General features: G+C 46.0%; 1 protein-coding gene across 12 annotated transcripts in view; it reads right to left on the bottom strand.

Annotated features, from left to right (window-relative positions):
* Positions 1-12,749: 12,749 nt before the first annotated feature.
* MBNL3 (muscleblind like splicing regulator 3) overlaps positions 12,750-20,615 on the bottom strand; it is a 94,911-nt gene continuing 87,045 nt past the window's right edge. For 9 of the 12 annotated variants that reach the window (XR_005604731.1, XR_005604729.1, XM_039572352.1 and 6 more), the window contains one exon: positions 12,750-20,356. The gene's annotated coding sequence lies outside the window, so the exon portion shown is untranslated. The remainder of the gene's footprint in view (positions 20,357-20,615) is intronic. The other 3 variants (XR_005604730.1, XM_039572350.1, XM_039572351.1) reach the window with 2 other exon arrangements.

A 20,615-nucleotide genomic window follows, 5' to 3' on the forward strand; every position in this document is an offset into this window, starting at 1 on the left:
ACAGCTGCCACGTTGTGTCCATCCTGGGCTTCCAGCAGCCCTAGAGAGGTGCCTGGTCCAGGCTGAAACCATCCAAAGGTACTGAGAAGGTGACTCTGCTTGTGGCTGTTTTCACAAACAGCCTTATTTTATTCGCTTTCTTTCCATAAAGAGAACATGTCCATTATGGGAAAAGGTCAGTGAGGACTTTTATCCTCCAGAACAAATCTTACTTAAGTTACACCAAATTTGATTCACTCTTCTTTATTACATGTAAGTAAAAAGCCCTCTCCTTCCTTTGCCGTTGCCTGCAGAATTGTGTTGTCAAGTGAATTGCTGGCAGGAGGCAGACGTGCTTGGATGGAAGATTTTCATGTGGCTGGTGAATCAGCTCAAAAACGTAAAAAAGGTGAGCATTAAAACAGGCTGCCTCCTACTTTAACCCCATTAGAAATCACGAGTTGTTGCAAAGTACCTTAAGGCACTCAGGGTGCTCAGGATAAAGGAAAGCCACAGCTGCTCCCAGAGGAGCTTCCCATCTAATTTTAACAATGACACAATGGTGACAGTGACAAACGGGGGGAGGGAGAAAAGGGGCAAGGGAGGATGAGGGTGACAATAATAAGATTACACGGTCACTTAGGTTCATTATGTGCATGGCTTTGTGGCACTGCTGATCCATATGTTTGTGATCGGTGGAGGAATGACTGCGGGAGAGGAAGGGAACAAAGCACAGCGGGAGAAAAGCCAAATGTATTTTTGTGCAATTGACTTTAACCAGCAATGCCTCACTCTTGGGCTGAGGGGAAGCCTAAGCAGGTGGACACAGAATTGGGAAACTGGATTTTTTTTCCCTCCTGCAGTATTGATTTGGATTCCCAAGATTTATTTCCCAACTCACAGCACTTTATACCTGGGCATAGATGTCTACAGCTGAAAAAAAGGCCGATCTCGAAGTGCACCAGGTTGTTCATTATCCTTAAGACAAGTCATTCCCTTCATTAACAGTTTGCACAGCTCTTTCACTGCCTTGTGCCTAACCACATATCCTGAGCCACAAAAATAGCTGGTGATGTAAAAGGTTTTGAAACTCTGGATGGGAAGAGCTGCTTCTGCCATAAATGGCCAAGTCCCGAGTCAGACATGCAGGGTACCTCCTGCCAATACCACCTCTGCCACTCCCTCGCTATCACCATCTCCTCCCGGTGAGGTGTGGCACAACCCAGGTCAAAGGCCTGATTTAATCTCTACTGCCACTTTCTCCATATCTTCTGCTACGGAGAAAGGAGCAAGGCTCAGCCCTCGGTGCTGCCTCGGGAGGGTTTGCCCTTTCTCAGCAAAACAATCTTCCCAAATGAACATCCGGGCAGGATTCGATTGCTGCCAGAGCAGCTCTGTGCTGTTGATGGACTCAGCTGCTCTATGCTCTGCCTGCAGCCAGCAACAATAAAGCAGGCTCTTATTAAATTAACCTGCTAAGACACAGATCCTGCAGGGATGTTCAGAGAACAAACAGATGGCACAAGCAAGGGCCAGGAATAATTGCAGTCCCCATCTCACCAATGTGAGAGATGAATCCTGCCTGTGCCCAGCAAGGAGGCAGGACTGGGAGCAGTACCCCGAGAGGTGACAGGAGCATCTCCAAGCCATGGATGGAGTGAGGAGTCTGGAACATGTCCTTTGGATGCCAGGGTGGGACTGCACTACCCCCCAGCAGCCAAAGCCTCCCCACTGCAGCCACAGTGTGGACGCTGCATGGCCACCACTGCCTCTTGTGGGCTGTCTCCACTGCCAGCATTGATTGGCTCTGATTCCCTGTGTCTGCCCAAGCTACAACCCAGGCTCTCCTCTTCCAGGAAGCCTGCAGCAGGCTGCTGAGCCAGGCCAGCAGGGATAGCCCAGATTTCACCTCAGTTACCGTCTAGCTGGGGGCATCATTTGCGTAAATACATGCAAAACCAGTCTAGGACCTAGTGTTATTTCTTCTTTCCCTCTTCCAGAGGTTTTGCTAATCCACTTATTGTGCCTTATGGTGTTCAGCATGGAAGCTGCAGAGTAGGGATCACCTCGGGGCTTGAATGGCTACTGGAGCACTGGGGGCTGCTCTCACATGCAGCTCGTTCAAAGAGGTCATGTCACACCAGTCACATAACTGCAATGACAGCTTTTGATCTCAGCCCCCTCAGGTTCCAGTGAAATGTGTCCTAGGGGTTGGATGTGTCCACCTGGCCCAGACTCCTAATTCTGGGGCTGTTTCAGAACCTGCAGAGATACTTTTCTTTTTTGCCAGCTTTTCCTGCCAATATAGAGATGACTCAGAGGCAAATCCTGAGGACCTTTCTCAGAAATTTCTGGTTTTCTGCCATCCCTCAGCTTTTAGCCATTACTTTAGTAGCAACAAAAAGGATGATGGTGCTTCAAAAGAGGTAAACAACATTTTCCAAAGCAATTACCGATTCTGAAGCAGAAGTAGGGCTGCACTGAAATATAATTGATACAACAAGGGGGCTATTGGGATTTCTGGGAGGAGAAGCATCTCTCTTTGGCTCCCAGACATGGTACCAGATCACCAGCGATTTAGAAGAGCTTGGCCCAGGCACTGAGCAGCACCACAGTGGAAGATGTTGTTGTTACACCCTGCCACACTCATTGCCTGCAGCCCCTTGCCTCCCCACCAGCCCTCTCTCCTGGTTATCCCCTCTGATGCTGCATCTCTTGCCTACAGGATCAGCATCCAAGCGGATGTCTGGGTCTCTGCGTGGTGATGAGTCACCACTCTGTGTGAGCAAGCTAGTGGTGGTGAAGCCAGAAATGTGGTTTCCTGGGTCATTTATCTTTCTATTTTCTCCAGATGTTGAGCTCTCTTCTCGTTGCCCTTCACAGTCCGAACTGCTGTAATCTTTTCTGCAGTGCCTGGGAAGCACCTCCGGCTATTGCTCACCAGGTCTGTGTTGGGCTCATGCCAAGCTGCAGCTCTGTGGCTCCCAAAAAGTGGCCTGTCCTCCACACACCCAACATGATGCCAGCACAGCACCCTCTCCTTGGGTACCAGCTTCCACGAATTTCTGCAAAGCTGTGGGGATGGGGCTGTTCTCAGATTTGCCTTTGTTAAATCACCAACACATGGGACAGCCTCTTCCTAGAAATACATATACGTACATATTTTAAAGTTTCTAGTCAATAGTAGAGTAAAACTGAAAATGCACCTCCTTAAGGCTAAAAAGCCAGAAGGCAACAGTGAATGCATAACCAAACCTGTTGCTTTAAACTCCAAATGAAAAGAAGATTAAACACTCTGTCAAGATATATTTTTAAGATTTGTAATGATGCCTTTTCCTGGTCTTAAAATCAAGACTCATACACGGTTAGAAGGGGAAAAGGGATTTTACCTTGGTATTTATTCTAAGGATCCTTAGGTGCACACGTCCAGGTCATATGCACTGAAATGCACCCTGCAAAATGCCCACCCCAAAAGAGCTGGTATATCATTATAGGTTTTACTAATTGGCATATCTATCAAAAATTCCCCAATGAGAGGCTCGAGTGAGCCCCCCTCCCCAAGGAACCCTCTCCTGGATGGTTCTGTCTTAGTTTACAGAATGTGTTCTGGAGAGGACCTTGGGGTCTGGGGCACACTGATCCCTAACTACGAAGTTTCTAAAAATGTTTAGGCTCTCAGCTTGACTAACAAGTCCAAGAACGTAGGCAAAAAGCACTAGGAATACAGAAGTTGTAAAAAAGGTATTGTCTTGGTTTGAAAGACAGGTGTCTGCTAAGGAAGGCAGGAGCCCCCCTTGGAATGGCAGATGCGACTCCCCTTACCTCCGAGTTATTATAATTTTGAAATCAAGGGGCTTTTAGGCAAAGATGTGGAAAATAGAAATAACAGTTCTTTACTATTATATATCCATACGTGTATAACCAGTCAAACAAACAACAATAACTATGGCAGTAACAGCAAACAATCACAAACCCAGTCCCAGCCTTCTCGGCTGTCAGGCCCTTTCCCCTCGGGTGCAGTTCCGCTCGCAGCCGGCAGGGGCGCTGGCGGCTCCCGGTGAGCAGGGCAGGTGCGGTGGTTCCCCCGCGGCTGCAGGAGGCGCTCCGGAGCAAGCTCGGGGAGCACGCGGCACCGGTGCCCTGGGATCCCGGGAAGGGATGGAACAAAGGCTTCACAAACCCCTGGGCAGCCGATCCCAGTGTCCGGCCGGACCCTCGGGAACAGCAGGCTGGAACGGCAGGCTGGAACGGCAGGGACGAGCACAAATCCCGGAGGACAGACGAGATGTATCCAAACGGGGAACCCCCCGGAGGTCTGGGCAGGCAGGGTGAGCAGGGCTACAACGCAGCGAAGGCTCAAAGCAAGGGCGGGGCAGGGCAGCCACGGCCCGGCTCCCAGCGGGGCAGGGAAGGCGGGCTTGGGATGCCAGGGTTTTTCTCCGGCAGAAGGAAAAGCAGTCGACGAAACAGCCTCTCTCTTTGTCCAAGCGCAGGAGACCGACTGCCTGCACACCCAGGTGAAACAAAAGAGTAGCCAGATGCACCCCACCCCCATAGGCACCTCTTTTGTTTTCTTAGGTACCCAGCCATTTGTTCCCCTAGCAACATGTATGGGGGAAAATTCCTTTAACAGAAAAAAAAGCCCAGGAGAGCTCCTAAAACCCCAACAAGTATAACAGGGGTATAAAAGAAAAGGCAAAAATCTTCATGGCATCAATAAAAATAAAGCAATTTTAAACCTACAGAAAGGTTCACATTTGCTTTTAGAATTCCACGTGTTTTCCTTTTTTAATCATATTCCTGCAGCATTTGCAATTCAAATGCTACAGAAATGTGTAGCCTTGCTCATGAAATTTGCTGGCCAAATGAAGCAGCCAACAATTAATTAGAATGAACCCCCCTGCTTTACTCTCATTGGTGAGAACAAGAGAGAAAATGTAAACTTCAACACCAATGGGGTATTGAGAAAATACTTTTAATGTGATGTTGATTTTAAATAAGCAAAACCATTTCTTTCCTCCCTCTTTTTTAGTAAATTGCTTTTCACTTGACAATTTCCTCACAGCAAAGTGACAAGTATTATTCTGAAACATTAATTCCTCCATGCAGGCTCTGGTGCTGAGCTCATTAAAGCATGCTGAGTCCCTGGGCGGCTGCTGCCAGGTTGTGTGGTGACCTGAGACCAGAACACCCACTGCCTTGTCCTGTCCCCAAGCCTGGGACAGGCAGTGTCACAAAGACAGCCAAGCACCTTGTTTTTGTGGCAGGACCTCAGTGCCTTCGGTGGGTGACATGGAGACATTTCTGTTGGAATACTGGTGGCCCTTTCCTGGAACATCACTCCTGGCTGGGATGGGAGTGGATGGCACAATACCTGAGTTCTAGCAGCACTCATGGAGTGTGGGAGATACACTTCCCAGGTGGTCAGTGCCGCTGTCACCAAATGCTGCAGGGTGGCATGTCCTACTCGATTTAGAATCATGGAATATCAAATCAGAATATCATAGACCATCTGCCTGGCATGGCCCTGATACCCATGCTGATAACACTCACTTTCCCTTCCATCTCTTTTCCCCAGCCACAGCTGAGGATGTGCAAACACATCAGCAGAGAGTGCTTGTGCCTGGCACTCGTCCCCAAATGGCCACATTGCACGTGCCTCTGATGAGGGTGGAGGCACATCTTGGATGAGATGCTTCCGGAGGAGATCAACCTGAGGCCAGAGGGAAAGGCTTTCCATAGCAGTGCAGTGGCAGAGCCATGGGCAATAGGAGCCAGGCAGAGCTTCTCCCCAGGCTGCCTTTGTCAACAGCCAACAAACTGTTTGCAGAGCAGAAACACGGCGAGCTCATTCTGAGACAGTTGATCAGCTTCCATGTCAAGGGAGGCTGATGGTACAAAGCTGTGTGTCCTCCACACTAGAGCCTGTCAGCTCTCCTGGAAAGGACACCTGGCTGCTTGGAGACAATCCAGACACCAGCAAGGGTCTTCATAACACCCTGAAGAGCTGCAGCCTGGATAACATGTGGCATCCATCATCGTCATCCAAAAGAGCCAAACCAGCAGACCTCTGAGGCTGATTGCTCCAGGAGCCCGGGAACCAAGGTGTTAAAGTGCTTGGCCAGGGAAGGTCCTGGGACGAGAAAAGCGCCAAAACTGCTTAATTAGAGTATTCAAATTAGATGGGTTGCAAAACAGTTAATTTCTCAACTTGAAAAAAAACAAAATTAATATTTGCCAGCCAGGATCAGAAGCAGTGGGAGCCATTGACAGCTTCACTGGGGCTCCTTGTGCTGGGGAGGACTCCAGAGGTCTCTGCCATAATTGTCTGCAGTCTTTAGTATTTTGTTCTGCAGTTTATGAACTTGCTCAAGCATTTTGTGGATAAAAGCCGGTGATCCAAACCCCAGCTGTATTTCTGCTTTAAGAAGTGAGGGGCTGCTGCCTGGTATTTCAGTGTGACACTTTGGTATTTCAAAGAATTTCCTAATTTGCATAGCCTGGAAAGGATCAAACCAGTGGCTGGTGGAAGCAAAGTGTGGCTCTGCCAGGCTAGTCCTCCATCCCAGCCTCCAGGACAGGCAGCCACCTCCCATCCCTGCACAGATGGACCAACAAACAGCCCTGCACGGACAGAGCCACCATTTATGCCAAGGGCCCACTGCCTCATTGATCCATTGCCTCATTGATCCACAGCCATGGACACCTCACTGTCAGCAGCCCCTGAGTAAGTCCAGCCATGCCAGTGCCAGGGAGAGGATTCTCTTCCCTCTGCCTTGTGCCACAGCAGACCTGGAGACAGCTCCAGTGTGGGGATGTGGACTTGGGATGCTGTGGGGACAGTGCCAGGGCTCATCCCTAGGTTAGTCCTTGTCCGTGGGCTGGCAGCTCTCCTTGCTCTGGTCCATCTGCCTCACCCCTCAGGCTTTTCTCATCTGCTTTTTTGCTTTTCTAATATTTTCTCTAGTATTTAATCCCATGCCAAGTTCTTCCCCATCCTCTTGAAATTCTGCAATTCTCTTAATTTTTTCCTTATCTTGTCTGCGTAATTGAGAATATCTTGAATCCCTTTGTTTAGTCTTCATACCTTGTGTTGCCACTATGTTCCAATCACTTAAACATGAGATCTTTGCATGCTATTCCTGTGGAGACAAATTTTTGCATGTTCTCCAGAAAGAAAGTCATCCTCCATTAGCCAGTGCTTTGTGATGAATGAGAGGGGATGTCACACCGGGAGCAGAGGCAGCAGTGGAGGGTCCCACCCTGCACTGTGCCTTAGAGTGATACTGATATCTGAACCGAGCTCAGATTTCGTTCCCAGCAATGTCTTTTCTCTTCAATGGCCATGAGTGAAAAGCTTTGACACCCTCCATCAGCACAGCACCAGGTGAAGGCTGGCATGCGTTCCATCACCCTCCCTCCAGCAATGCAGCTGCCACTGCCCCTGGTGTTACCCACCAAGTCTCAACACAGTGGCAAGAGAAAGAAAAAAGCCACTTCCCCCTGCACAGACACATTATGCCAAGAGCAGAGAAAATTGATCTCTGGCTGCTGAGCCTCTCTAGCACTTTGTGTTGCTGAAAGGAAAAATCAAGTCTGGGCCTGGAGAAGGCAAAGACAGAAAGAAAAGCTTTTCCTGTCTGATGATTTCTCTCTGGGGTTGGGGCCCTCCCTGGGGACCTCAGTGGTGGTTTTGGGAGAGGCACTGGGGCTGCTTTTGCTCTGCGGGCTGGTTCAGCATCAGATTCACAATAATCCCACAAAATTTTGCTTTTCCTGCTCACTCGGCAGGTCTGAGGAAAAGGGGAAGAGGCTGCCGGGGCTCCCAGCTGAGCCCCCAACAAGGGGGCTGCCACATGCACTTACACTGGGCTTGCTCAGGGATGTCACTTGAGCCACAGCACAACTTCTCTCCTGTCCTTCATGTAGCAGCCATGGTCTGATGTGGAAGCCTGGCTTTCTCCAGGCCGTGACCCTCACACGACTGCAGGGGTTGGAGTTTGGAGACAAGGATCTGAAGTGCCCTTCACAGGGCAGGGAGAGAAGGCTCCTCGCTTGCTCACAAGCCAAGGGTTGAGCTTTGCCCTCCACAAGAGTGTGGGCCATTTGCCACAGCCACCATCAGCAGCAGCCCAAAATCTGGATCTCATACTCCGCTGCCTCAACAATTACCAGATTAAAAGAAAAATCCACACTGAAAGGGGAGTCCAGAGGCTCCTCCTGGCTCCCAGCAGCACACCTTAGCTGGCCCAGCCCCAGCTTCAGCTACTTGCAGTCCAGGGGACACACATTTCCGCAGGCAGCCCCCCCAGCCCCATCCTTGCCAAGCTATCCAAGAGCTGTGGGTAGTGCTGTGGCAGTGTCAGACACCTGCAAGTAGGGGTGTGGGGGGACCATCACATCCCACACTGGTCCAGGGAAGCTGCCTGTCACCTCAGCCCCAGGTGAGCACTGCCAGAGGGATGCTCCATCATTTGGTGCCCTGTAGAAGATGCAGGTTGGTGAGGCTGCCGGTGGAGAGAGGCAGAGGAGGAGGAGGTAGCAGATCTCTCCCAGCTCCTGCCAGTGCTCTGCAGCCCTGTGCCTGGACCGCCCAGGCTGGCTGGCTGGCGGTGGGTGTTCGTGACTCAAGATCCCTGATCACCATCCAATGACACATTTACTGCCAGCAGAATGGGCCTCCCGCCAGCACAGCAGCCCTGGAACCTTACGGGAGGGTGGCTGGGCTTTGCCAGCAGCTGTGCTGATGCAGATGGGCTGGGAGGGTCACAAGCTCCAGCTCTGAGATGCACAACCTGATGTTGGGTTGGTAATGGGGGCAGACCAGGACCCTCTGTCCCAGTGTTCAGTGTGGGAGCACAGGGCCAGAGATGGGACCTGGCCAGGGCCAAGCGCAGCAGGCCTTGGAGCCAGCCCACCTCCCTCACCTCCCACAGCACCCTCCCTGCCTGCCCAGAAACCTGGCTCCTGGCACCAGACCCATGGTGACAAATGCCTTTAAAACATTCTTTATTAAGTGAGAAATCTCACTGCGCTCTCTATGCCAAGCCCTAATACAGTGCAGACCTAAATACAGCACTAATGCAAAAGCTTAAAGGATTTCCCATAATTGAGCAGAGCTGGCAGAGGGGTGAGAGCCTGGTGGGGGGAACTGCAGCCCACCTCCCTCCTCAGCATGTGCTACCCTCAGTCTGACTCCACTGGTCCAAATGTGGCCACAGCCACCACCCTCAAACTGTGCAATATAGGAAATTAAAGTCTTCCAAGGCCTCATCCTCCCCAGCTCAGAGCCCCAAGTTGCCCTCATTACCCTCACCAAAATCCCCTTGATTCATGCAATAGCACAAGTAGCATCATAGTGTGTAATCCGTGTGTCACCCATCCTCCTGCTGCCAGGACTGCTGGGGCCCTGCCTGTCCCAAACCTCACTGCAAGTCATGACAAGGCCAGGGCAGTGGGACTTGGCACATTCAGCTTCCAAAGCACAAGGGATGCTCTGGGCAGGGGAGCTGCTGAGCCAGCACCTGCTGCTCCTGCACACCCCAACATCATGGGGTGTGGGTGGCCACCAGCACTCTGCACCCCAGAGAATACATGGTCTTACCTTTGTATTTCCCCTGCCTTGGCACAGCCACACACAGCTCTGAGAACAGCGATGGGAATATCCTGTGTCTCCTTACCAGCGTGGCAGTGTGACCCTCAGGCAAGCTCACCCCACAGGGCAAATGACTGATGGCTTTGATTCAGGCTTCTGTGGGGGAAAGCAAAACAGTTTTCTTCAACAAGAGTTTTCCAGAAGCTTTACAAAGCACAAACACCTTTGCTTTGGTGCAGATACATGCAGCCCAAAACACCCCCAGCGCCCCTTGATGTGATTGCCAGAAGCTGTTCACCAGTGGGAGCCCTGCCAGACATTCAGGTGCCATTGTGCTGCAGGTGTGGGGGCAAAACTGAGGGCTGACAGGGCTGTGGGGCAGGTGGGGACACGGCTGCAAAGCTCTCATGGCCATGGGGAGCACAGGACATGCAGGAGCTGCAGCAGAAGCACTGCCATGGAGATGGGCTGAATGTTGGTGCTGTGAAACATTAAAGCTGAAGCTGCATCGATTACAGACACAGGCTTCGAGCACACGGTGGCTGCGTAGGGTGGGAGGCAGCAGCTCCCTTGGGAAGGCTCTGATAATATTTACGAGCAAATAATTTACACGAACTATGGAGCAAAGCAGAAATACCTCTGTGGAACCCAGCTGCGGCTGTGAAGAGAGAAATGGTGCAGCAGCACCATACCAGGGCCTCCTGCCTGGCTGCAGGGATCCTCCAGAGGCAGGTGGTGAGGTGTCACAGTGCCATCCCCTCAGGGCTGTATTTACACTTTTGGATCCAGGGGAAGGGCAGTGGGAACAGTGAGGCAGATGCCAGGGCACATGCCTGCTACACAGACTGGCAGAGCCACCCTGAAAAAGGCAAAATGAGGAGGGAAGGGCAAAGTAAATATTTTCCAACTGAGCCAAGCCTTGCTGGGACCTCATCAGAGCTGGCTTGCTGGGTGGCTGCTCCTTCAAGCCCGTCCCCATGGCCTTCAGGCAGTGGCTTTTTCTGTCTCCCTGCCCACAGACACTGCAGAGGCCTCCCAGCCCACTCACAGGGATCCTTTGTTGGCATGTACTGCCATCTCAGAGATGTACTCGAGGCAGGTCTCACCTGAGCTGGAGGAGGCACCTGAGTCCATCATCTGCAGTAACAGCTCAGGGCACAAGTGAAGGTACAGGCTGTTTCACACTGCCCTGCACTCTGACATGACCCCTCTTGGGGAGAGTTAAGGGCTACTTGTGTTGGAGAGGATATTTTAGATCCACAACTCATTGGGGATTAGCCAAACATTTCTCCATTCTCTTATTTCTCATAATAAATAGACCAAATTCATCTATTTATCCAGCACTAAGTCCATCTGAATATGGAGCAAGTCTTGAAAAATGGAATTTTTCCCATGTTTCCCACTGAACCAAAGAGCTAAATAGAGATTTTTGTATTAAACTTGACTTTCCTGCACAGACAAGCCCCAATGAAAAAGAAGATAGATAGGCCAGGTGCTGTAAGACTTCAAAATGACACATGCAGTAAATACAGCATCATGAATAATTTTGCTCAGATCCTTTAATCCAACTCCATCTATAAAGTAGTTTGCAGCAGCTCCTCCTATAACTTCTGCAAAAGGGCCCCAGGTAAAATCCCACATCCCTGGCCCAAAGATGCTGTTTGGCCTTGAAACACAAAGTCTCTTGTTGATGGACTACCCTCGATTTTTGGTGCTAGTGTGGGACTCCTACCCCCAACCTCCTCCACAGGGGAGGATTCTGAGCAGAGCTGGTGTCTCCAAGCAGCCAAGGCCCAGCCCTTCCCACATCTCCAAGGAAAGCATCACTTGAAAGCTCCTGTCTCCATCCTGCAGTGAAAGCAAGCCAGACCAAAGCTAGCAATAAAAGTTACGAGTAACCATTCAGGAAGGATCCCATGCTTCCACATCAACTGCTTAGAAAAGTTTCAGTTCCACTTTTTTTTTGATCTTAGAAACAATTCAGACATTTAACTGTGCCATCAGATGAGGCAGGAGTCATTTATAGAAGAAAGCTCTAAGTGGCCTTGACACACAAAGAGAGTCAATTAACCTGCAAGGAGAAGTCAGGGGAATAGACTGATGAAAAAGCAGCAGTTACATAATTTGTCCTGGGCTCGGTCTGTCTGTTCTCAAAGTCAGCAGCTTGTCCTACTGGGGATGAGGAGCGGTGTCTGCCCAGCCTCCTCTGGCAGTGCCTCCTTGCCATGGCTCCTGCCCCGAGCAGCTCTACTGCACCCACATCCCCTGAAACACATTCTCAAACTCCTAATCCCTCCCCCACGTCATAAGAGTCAGATTCTTAAAACCCTTTTGGGAAAACAGCCAAGGATCCCTCCCCTGCTGTGAGGGGACTCCCTTGTGCTGGCACCAGACTCCTCAGGCTGCACCATCCAGGCTCACCTGTGATGCTGGTGTCCTGTCACAGCCACCTGGGTGCCAAGGCTGTGCCAAGGCTGTGACCGACACTTGGACTTCACAAGGGCAGTTACTCACATCCTTGGGGTTCCCGGCATCGTCCTCTGCCACCCACGAGCTGAGTGACGCTGTGACCTAGGACAGCCACGTGCCCTGGCTTGGAGGGTTTAAGCCTCCAGCTTTAAGCCTTGATGGAGCAACCTCCAGCCAGTTTAAGGGTAAAAGCCCCTTTGACACAATGCTATTGGTAAAAAGGTGGTGACCAAGGTGGCCACGCTACTGAGCGTTTTTCTTACATCTAAATCTACACAGTGTTACAGCGTTTCAGTTACGCAAGCTCATCAAGAAGCAATTTTCTCTTGCAGCAGCCTAGACCCAGCTCAGCCAGGGTGGCTCCAGACCATGGTGAGAGGCAGCCCCAGGTTGTGCCAGCCAGAGATGTGAGCCTGAATGCTGAGAGAGAAAAATTAATACACACATCACTGTGCTACAAAAGCTGCAGGCCTTTGAATGGGAGTTGATTTATTCTTCATGGTTATCTTCAAATGCACAGCTCTGATCTCCTCTCTAATCACATCACAGACAGGATCAGAAAGGAAGCATAGAAAATAACAAGCCAAGCAGACCACATCACGTGTCCCCAAAGTGTGCCAAGGCTGGACTGACACTCGGACTTCACAAGGGCAGTTACTCACGTCCCTAAGTCTAAGGCATGAGAGAAATCAAAAGGCAGCATCTGGAAAGTTTTACTTTTTATTTTTCTAAAATACAAATGTCTGTCTTGTGTTAGTAACTTTAATATGCTAGGCCAAATGCATCCAGTAAAAAGGAGGCACTGGCTACATAGAATTCAAAATACTGAAGGTATTTTCTGGAAAGAAATTTATTCTGTTGATCTACACTTCAGATATAACATTGATTCAAATTCATTAGTTATTATTTTTACATCATAATCTTTGAAGTTTGGAACTAATAAACTGGAACTGGAAAAGTTTTTAAAGTAAACTCCTATTAATGTGTAGATATGGATCCATAAAAAACATAACCAAGAATTTTATACACTTTATTAAAAGATCAAAAAATAAACAATAACAATATAGAAGTAACATACTAAAATGAGTAGCATTATGCACATTTCTAAAGCACGTACAAGCACTATAGCAATATAATGTGGCAAAAAGAAAAATAAATTCAAAGCGTACACCCTGTTGGTAGCAGTTGAGGGAATGAACTATCCTGTTATGGAACTGAAATACTGCATTAACCTACGCCAGTCTGGATCCAATGATATTTTAATTTCTTACAATTCCACAGGGCTAAGTGTAGTTGTTTGTATACATTTTCTAAACTATACCATTAAATTGATAACTAATGTTTCCCTTATTTTGTTTTACCAGAAATGCCTATGAAAAGAAGAATGTGCTTCAAAGATCTACTTTACACAGTACAGTATAAATGTTTTTATATATTTAAATTTAAAATTGACAATTTAGGAGAACATTCTTTCTTTGATTTTAGTGATTGCCTAAAATACAATTCTCTATTTATAAAAAAAAAAAGTGATCTGTTGTCAGGTGATGTAATAAAGGGTGAGGAGTCAGTTCATTTTCATGATCTAAAAAAAAAAAAATTAAAACAAAGCTAATTGGAAAGAAAAAAAAATCCCATAATCCAATCTAAGAATGGTCTTATCATCCCCTCATCTGCTAGGATACAAAAGCCATGGCAACAAAATCATTTGGCTTCCACCACTATCAAATAGCATCTGTGTACAGTAATAAAGAACTGGAACCTTGTAATTCGGTGTCAGGTAATTCTCTCTGTTGTGTGTTTGGAAAAATAACTTCATTTTATTTAACAGTTGTGTTATTTTGTATGTTTAAATATCTCCTTTGAGAGGCATATAGAGTTATTTTTGATGATAGAGGATGTCAGTAAAGATCACTAGCAAAGATTCTAGCAGTGTTGTCATGATCATGCTCATACTCCAATGAAGTTTGACCAGCTATGATTCATTTCACATAGTGCAAAATATTTTTCTCTCATAATCCTAGAAATGAGAAAGAGCTTGATTATAGCAATTGACTATGGCAAAAGGAAGCCTTAATCGTGTGGTGGCTTGAACTAGCTGATTATTTTGTATTAAAATCTAGGTTATTATATAACACCACGGAGAGAAGCAACATCTGATTTTTCCTCATTTTAAAGACCCTGGGGCTACTCCAATTCAGCAAACCACCATTTGCACAGCCCCATGGTGCAGAGTGGGCTGGCTGAGCACACACTGGCATCGCCAGGAGTCGGGAATGCTGGCCAAGGAGCTGGTCTTGGACTGGGCAGCAACAGCTCAGCCCCCAACCCTGGGGCAGCCAGGAAAGGGCGACAGTGACATTGGGTGCCACCTCCCACCAGTTCTGCTCTGGGGGACTTGACTCACTGCTGGAGTAAGGACCAGACTCACATCAAAACCAGCTACTTCTCTGAAGCAAAGCAAGGGCTTGGGTTTGGGGGGGAAAAAAAAAAGTACTTAAAAAAAAAATCCAACGAAAACTGAAACTTGTTCCAATCAAAAATAAATGGGTCAACACAGGCGCTTCAGCTGCTCCAAAATCCCCCAGCACTGCAGAGCCCCAGCGGTACCAACACAAACAGGAACAAGAGGCTGCTCACTGAGGGGCCACAGCTTTGCTCTTCTGTGGTGGCAACTCAAAGGGGCTTGTTAGTCCCAGCCTGGAGCACCCAGCTGGCCACACTGCTACGAGCCTTCACCTCCCTGCCCCAGCACCACCTGCAGCACTACCATGTGCCTCTCAAATGAGCACCACGGCTGTCACACAGCAGAAAGAACTGGTCCCAGACAATCCCAACCCATTCCTGTCCATCTATGGCTCACCAGGTCCTTCCATTTTGTTACCTTGCCCCAAAAGGTTAAAAAGTAGTTGTGACATTTCAAATTCGCTCTGGGATTTAAAACACTTGCCACAATGACAGTCACCTCCGACAGACAAACACTTCCAGAGAAAATATAGGATTAGGTGCTAGGAAAAATGTGTGTGTGCTGCCATGGACCTACCAGTCCTAATATGATTCACTGAGAACATAACCTATCAGAAACATGATCTGGGGTGTGTTTGAAAATGTAGGCTGATTAAAAAAAGTAATTTGAATCTTTGCTAGTGACCTTACTAATTCATTCCGCACCGTTTCCCATTCTCTGTGCTGCAGGTTGGAGCTGACCTGTTATCAGTCTGCTGTATAATAAGCTATGGCAAACTACAAAGCTTTTACAACAGCAAAGCAACATCATGCTTTCAGATAAGTTTTATAGCAAAAAACTCCTCCTTTTCAAAGCCTTAGTAATACCTATCTCTTTTACAAACTTTTCCTGTATTATTACAGACTTTTTATATTCAAAATAAGTTCCAAGGATTTCTTTTGTGGACTATGTACATAAGTGCAAAAAAGGTGTGTCTCACACATTCGTACACTAACTGAATCAGTTTAACTGCAGCATATTTGTATCTTCAACACTGTTACGGGGTCATTCCACAATATTTTTTTTCTTATGTACAGTTTTTGCTAATATAAATTAGTATTAAAATAATTATATGCTTAATTATTTAGCCCTGATCATAACGTAATTGTGTGAGTGTTCAATTTCTGGAGAAAAGAAAATTGCAGGCAAAGCTACAGTACTGAAACAGATTAATTCTGAATTCCCACCGTGTGAATGAATGTGAAATGAAAGCAAGACCGGTTACTATGTTGTAAATACAGGCTGCCGTGTTTCCGAAGTGAAAATACTGTGGAATAACCCTTGCCACACAACAATTTCTACAAGCTATAAAACCTGACTCTAAATCCATGTGTTGTAAACTTCTTGACTGAAAAAGTGACCTTAAAGACACAAATTCAGCGTTCACATGGGACTTTGGGATTTTAAAAATATTCAATCATATCTTTATCTGACAGTATTGAACTGTACCTTTAACAAGCTCATACTGTTACACATCACTTTTAATTTACATGTGAAAATTTCACAAATAATGTATACAAAGGTAGCCATGTTGTAGTTTTGTTGCCATAGCAACAACAACTTAATATAATTAGTTAACAATGAATCTATCATTGTAGGAGTTACATACAAAGTTAATTTTGTTCTTAAACTGTAAACTATACAAACTAGTTACGGACTGTATTCTATACCTTACCATGCTTCAGTGTTGGTTTAGAATATAACTAAATGGGCTGAATACATGTATTAAAAATTTAAAACTTTCTCTAACTCTCCTTCAAAATTAAATTCATTAGTTACCAAAGATATCAAAAGAAGCAATAATGAAAACCTTAAAAACTAATGGTAGAGAAATTAAAATATATGACATGAATTAATGCGTTGTAGCCTACTAACAATGAGTTGTAGCTCTATTTACATTTGGATTAGGCTATCAACTACTTTTTTTTTTTTTAAGTTATTACAGTCTTTAACATACAGTATATACTCTAAGGCCTTCACCAGGCACATGGTAAAATCAGGTCAATATCAAACTAAATCCATTCAACAGGAATGGGAAATTAGATTTTCCTCATAAATTTCACCTTTTTCAATTTTCATGTCTGTGAAATGTACAAGGGATAAACAAAACGAGGACTCCAGTTTCTCAGTCGTTGTGTACCCGCGTGTCCTAGGGCTACTCCTACCGCGCCAGTGCCAGCCCGAGCCAGGCCAGAGGATGTTGCCAGCACACGTGTGTCCTGCTCCAGCCACCTGTGCCACCAACATACACCCAGCTCCAGTGCTGGCTCTGTCGAGTCCCCGCTCCGGTGGGACAGTGGCACAGCGGGAGGAGCAGCGGCACCCCAGCCCGGCCGTGCCGACCCTGGGGAACGCTGCGAGCATGGAGCAGTGGGGTGGCTGGGAGCAAAAGCACATCGGAGCGCTTGGGAAGAGGGCCTGCATGGGCTGCCCGGGGACATAACAGCTTCTAGAACGTTGCTATGCAAAAATACACAGTCAAAAATCATCAGCTAAAAATTTCCAACTAAAAAACACGGCTGATTGTGAAATCATGTTCCAAATTACTAAAAACACTGTATTTAACAAAAATAATCTTAATAGTTTTATGAATCCATTTTATTTTAAATCCCTCTTTTATTGTCTGCTTATGTTACAGTTTAGTAGTAGTACTTTTTATTGAAACTACTAACAACTTTTTTTCATGAAAATTATCAATCTCAGCTTTCATTTTCCCTCTGCATGACCCGTTTTATCCAAGTTTCAGCATTTCTTGCATATTGTTTGCATAAGGCTGAGAGAAATGGACAAAGAGAAATAACTTTGGATAAATAAAAAATATAGGTTCATGGAAAGTGGGAAGCTTATAAAAATGTCACTAAAATTATATCAATTTAAACAAACTTACATACATCTCTTGTCAAATAAAAGATGATATTCATGCTTTTATGACATTTGTTTAGAGTCACTAACTAGCTTGGTGACTTTGTAATAGTCTATTTAGGAAATTTATAGTCTGGCGACTGGTTTTTTTTCTTTTCTTTCTTGAACAAAGAAAATTAGAGCAAGTCATTGCACAACTGGTTTAAATAGTGCTACCTCAAAATGGCATTTTTGCCAAGATTGTTTTGAATTTGGTGAAGTTTAGTGCTTCAAGCTTTTTTTTCCTTAAACTCATTTACAAATTAACTCTAAATTTGCCAGCAATATAAAAACTGTTGTGGCACCTAATATAACTACCCTGAACATCCCTCACTGGACCTCTTTAATAAAAAATAATCCTTTAACACCTTTTGTTTTCAGTGCTTTAAATGTGACATGAAAACAGCTGTATTCTAGGTTTACATTCTATGCACATCTATGCCAGATGTTTAAGTCGATAAATAAAATAGGAGGTTACATCAAAGTGTCAAGATATACAAAAATCCATTTAGCACTGAAAAAATTTCAACCTCCTTGAACTCATAAAGCCATACAAGCTTGAATGCATCCTTTCTGGCTTAAGAAGATCAGCTCTGTTCTTTGTTGAGGCACTGGCACAGGTTGTGCAAAACCCATTTTTGATACACAAATAATTTCAAACAGGAAGTACTCAAATCCACTTTTTCCTCTAACAATGTTATGGCTTTGGGAAACAGAAACTCGGTGGTGAAAAGAACAGGTATGTGGTCGCCAATACAAATCAGAGTCACTGATTTCAGGCCACTCTGCTGCTTGTGAGCGTGGATAGCTGGGGAACATCCACGGACACAAGCAACTGTCAAACTCAGGGTCCATAAAGGAGGTCTTGGGGGGATGTTTTTTTCCCCTCTCTATCAGGATGTGGTTCAAAGTCTGCTGAATTGAACAAAAAGATTCCTCAAGGCCTTTTTGAGCTGGGCTCCTCAAAGGTTCATGCTATGAGTGAGTCTCCATGGGCAGATGGTCAGAACCTGCCCTGGGGCGCCACAGGCTGCATCCTAGGTCCCACTCCATCACTTGTGGCCCATGGAGATACACATCTAGTAAACTATCCGTGCTCACACTGCAGGAGAGGGGGCAAGGAAAATCTAACCAAGGCCAAGGAAGTAGGAAAAGAGAAGAAAATCTGGTTGTCTGAATTTGGCACTCTACAGGACCACTCTGAGCTCGGGGTGGTCGCCCCTCCAGACACTGTGAGCTGGCCTCTTGCTTGACTCTCTTTCTCCTTGTATGGAGTTTGTGGATTTACAGCAGCAAATCCATCTCTCCCATAATGCCAATGACTATCTAGAGCTATGGCAGGGATGGTATCCTCAACTAAATGGTTTGGTGGTATCCTCAACCAAAATGCATTTCTGCAGCCAGATTGTTCAGCAATGCAGCATAACAACAGGCAGGGGTGTCCAGGGTGCACAGGGTGAAATGGTTTTATTCATGCGTATGAAAAGGAGGTATTGAGAACTAGCCCTTGTTGTGCAGCAAACATTGCTCTTGACCAAGTAGAAGGTGCCAAAATAAATCCACTGACCTACAGGAACTCCATTAAGATGAATGTTTATCTACAGCAGAAAGCTTATGCTGAGCTTTTTGCTGCTTTGTTACTGCTGTGTTTGCTTTAAAGGGCCAGAGATCACGGGGAAGAAAAATCACCCACTTACAGAAAATGGTGATTAAACAAATGGGGCATGCTGACAAAATTTTAAGAAGAGACACATATAAGATTTCAGGCCAAAATGTTTCAGCATGCATGGTGGAGACAAGCCCCAGGGCTTGGTGCTACCCAGCCTGGGCTGAGCCATGGTCCCGGGCCCTCCCCAGCCAACGGCTGGCACCTGCTCCTCTCCAATGCAATGAGCTTCTGCCCAACTGAAGCTGTCTCACTCCACCACCATTTTTTTGTTTTTTTGTTTTGACTGCACCATGAAAACAGCGAGAGAGATTGTGCGCCGTTTGCAGCTGAGAATGCACTTCAATGGACAAGAGAGCTGCAGAAATCCCTTGATGCTTACCCCTGTCTGATCAAATTGTTCCTGTCCCTACTGAGCCTGGGCTTTTGTGGTTTTGGGGTTTTTTTCCTAAAGTTTCCAGAATCAGCTCATTGTATTGAAAGAAATACCCTGAACTGGACTAAAAATGACAGCTGTCCTTTCATTTCACTGGTACTAAAAATTTGGAGACTATCTGAAGGCAAATTTTAAATGATAAAAGGAGCATTTAACATAAGGAACTTCAGCTGACATTAACAGCAAAATCCAGCAAAGGGCAGAACATTCCTGTGTCGTGTTTTTCAAGCACATAATTCCTGTTTCCCACAATAACATTTTTAGTAAAAAAACAAACAAAACCCCATAAAACCTACAGAATATGAAAACTTAAGACATAACAATAATGAAAAAATGGTATTGAGTATACTTGATAATGATGTACACTTTAAAACAAATCAATAGTCTATGATGTAAACAAAACAGTAAGATAACACTTTAAAAACAAGACAAACATTTATCCATCGATAGTATACAGTAAACCAACAGTCCACTGTGCAGATGCACTTATCAGGATGGTAGTCATAAAATGATTAAGTGTGTTAAAGTAATGTGTTATAAAAGTCTATTATAATTTCCTACTTGTATATCTCATATAACAGAGCGCTGTTTGTTAATTGTTTCTATAGTGCTTTTTTTTTTTTCTTTTTTTTGACATTCCCATTGATCAGTTTTTGGTTAACATGTAGGCTGCAACAGGCTTACTGTAGAGGTGATAGAGAACAATAGAGGGAAGAGGGGAATATATACAGAAAGGCCATGCGCAGCTTCCCACCAAGAAGTCCTGGTGCTCCATAATTTTACTGTTCAGAATTTCAACGTGGTCTGCTGTAGGGGAAAGAAAAAAAACAACAAAAAAGAAATAGTGAGAAGTTAATACATCTATAATTTAAAGTCATTCTAATACTTTTACATCCTCACTGTGTTGCCCAAGAGGTTGTCATTTGTGTGTTGCAGAGAGACATTTTATTCCATTAATTTTCTGATGTAGGGTGAACCACCAATAACACAACTTGGCATCCTCTTAAATCTGCACCTATGGCTTTTTTTGACGATGACAGGACAAATAGTGAAAGAGGAAGGTGGA

This window comes from Corvus cornix, chromosome 4A (genome assembly GCF_000738735.6).
Source record: "Corvus cornix cornix isolate S_Up_H32 chromosome 4A, ASM73873v5, whole genome shotgun sequence".
Taxonomy (NCBI): domain Eukaryota; kingdom Metazoa; phylum Chordata; class Aves; order Passeriformes; family Corvidae; genus Corvus; species Corvus cornix.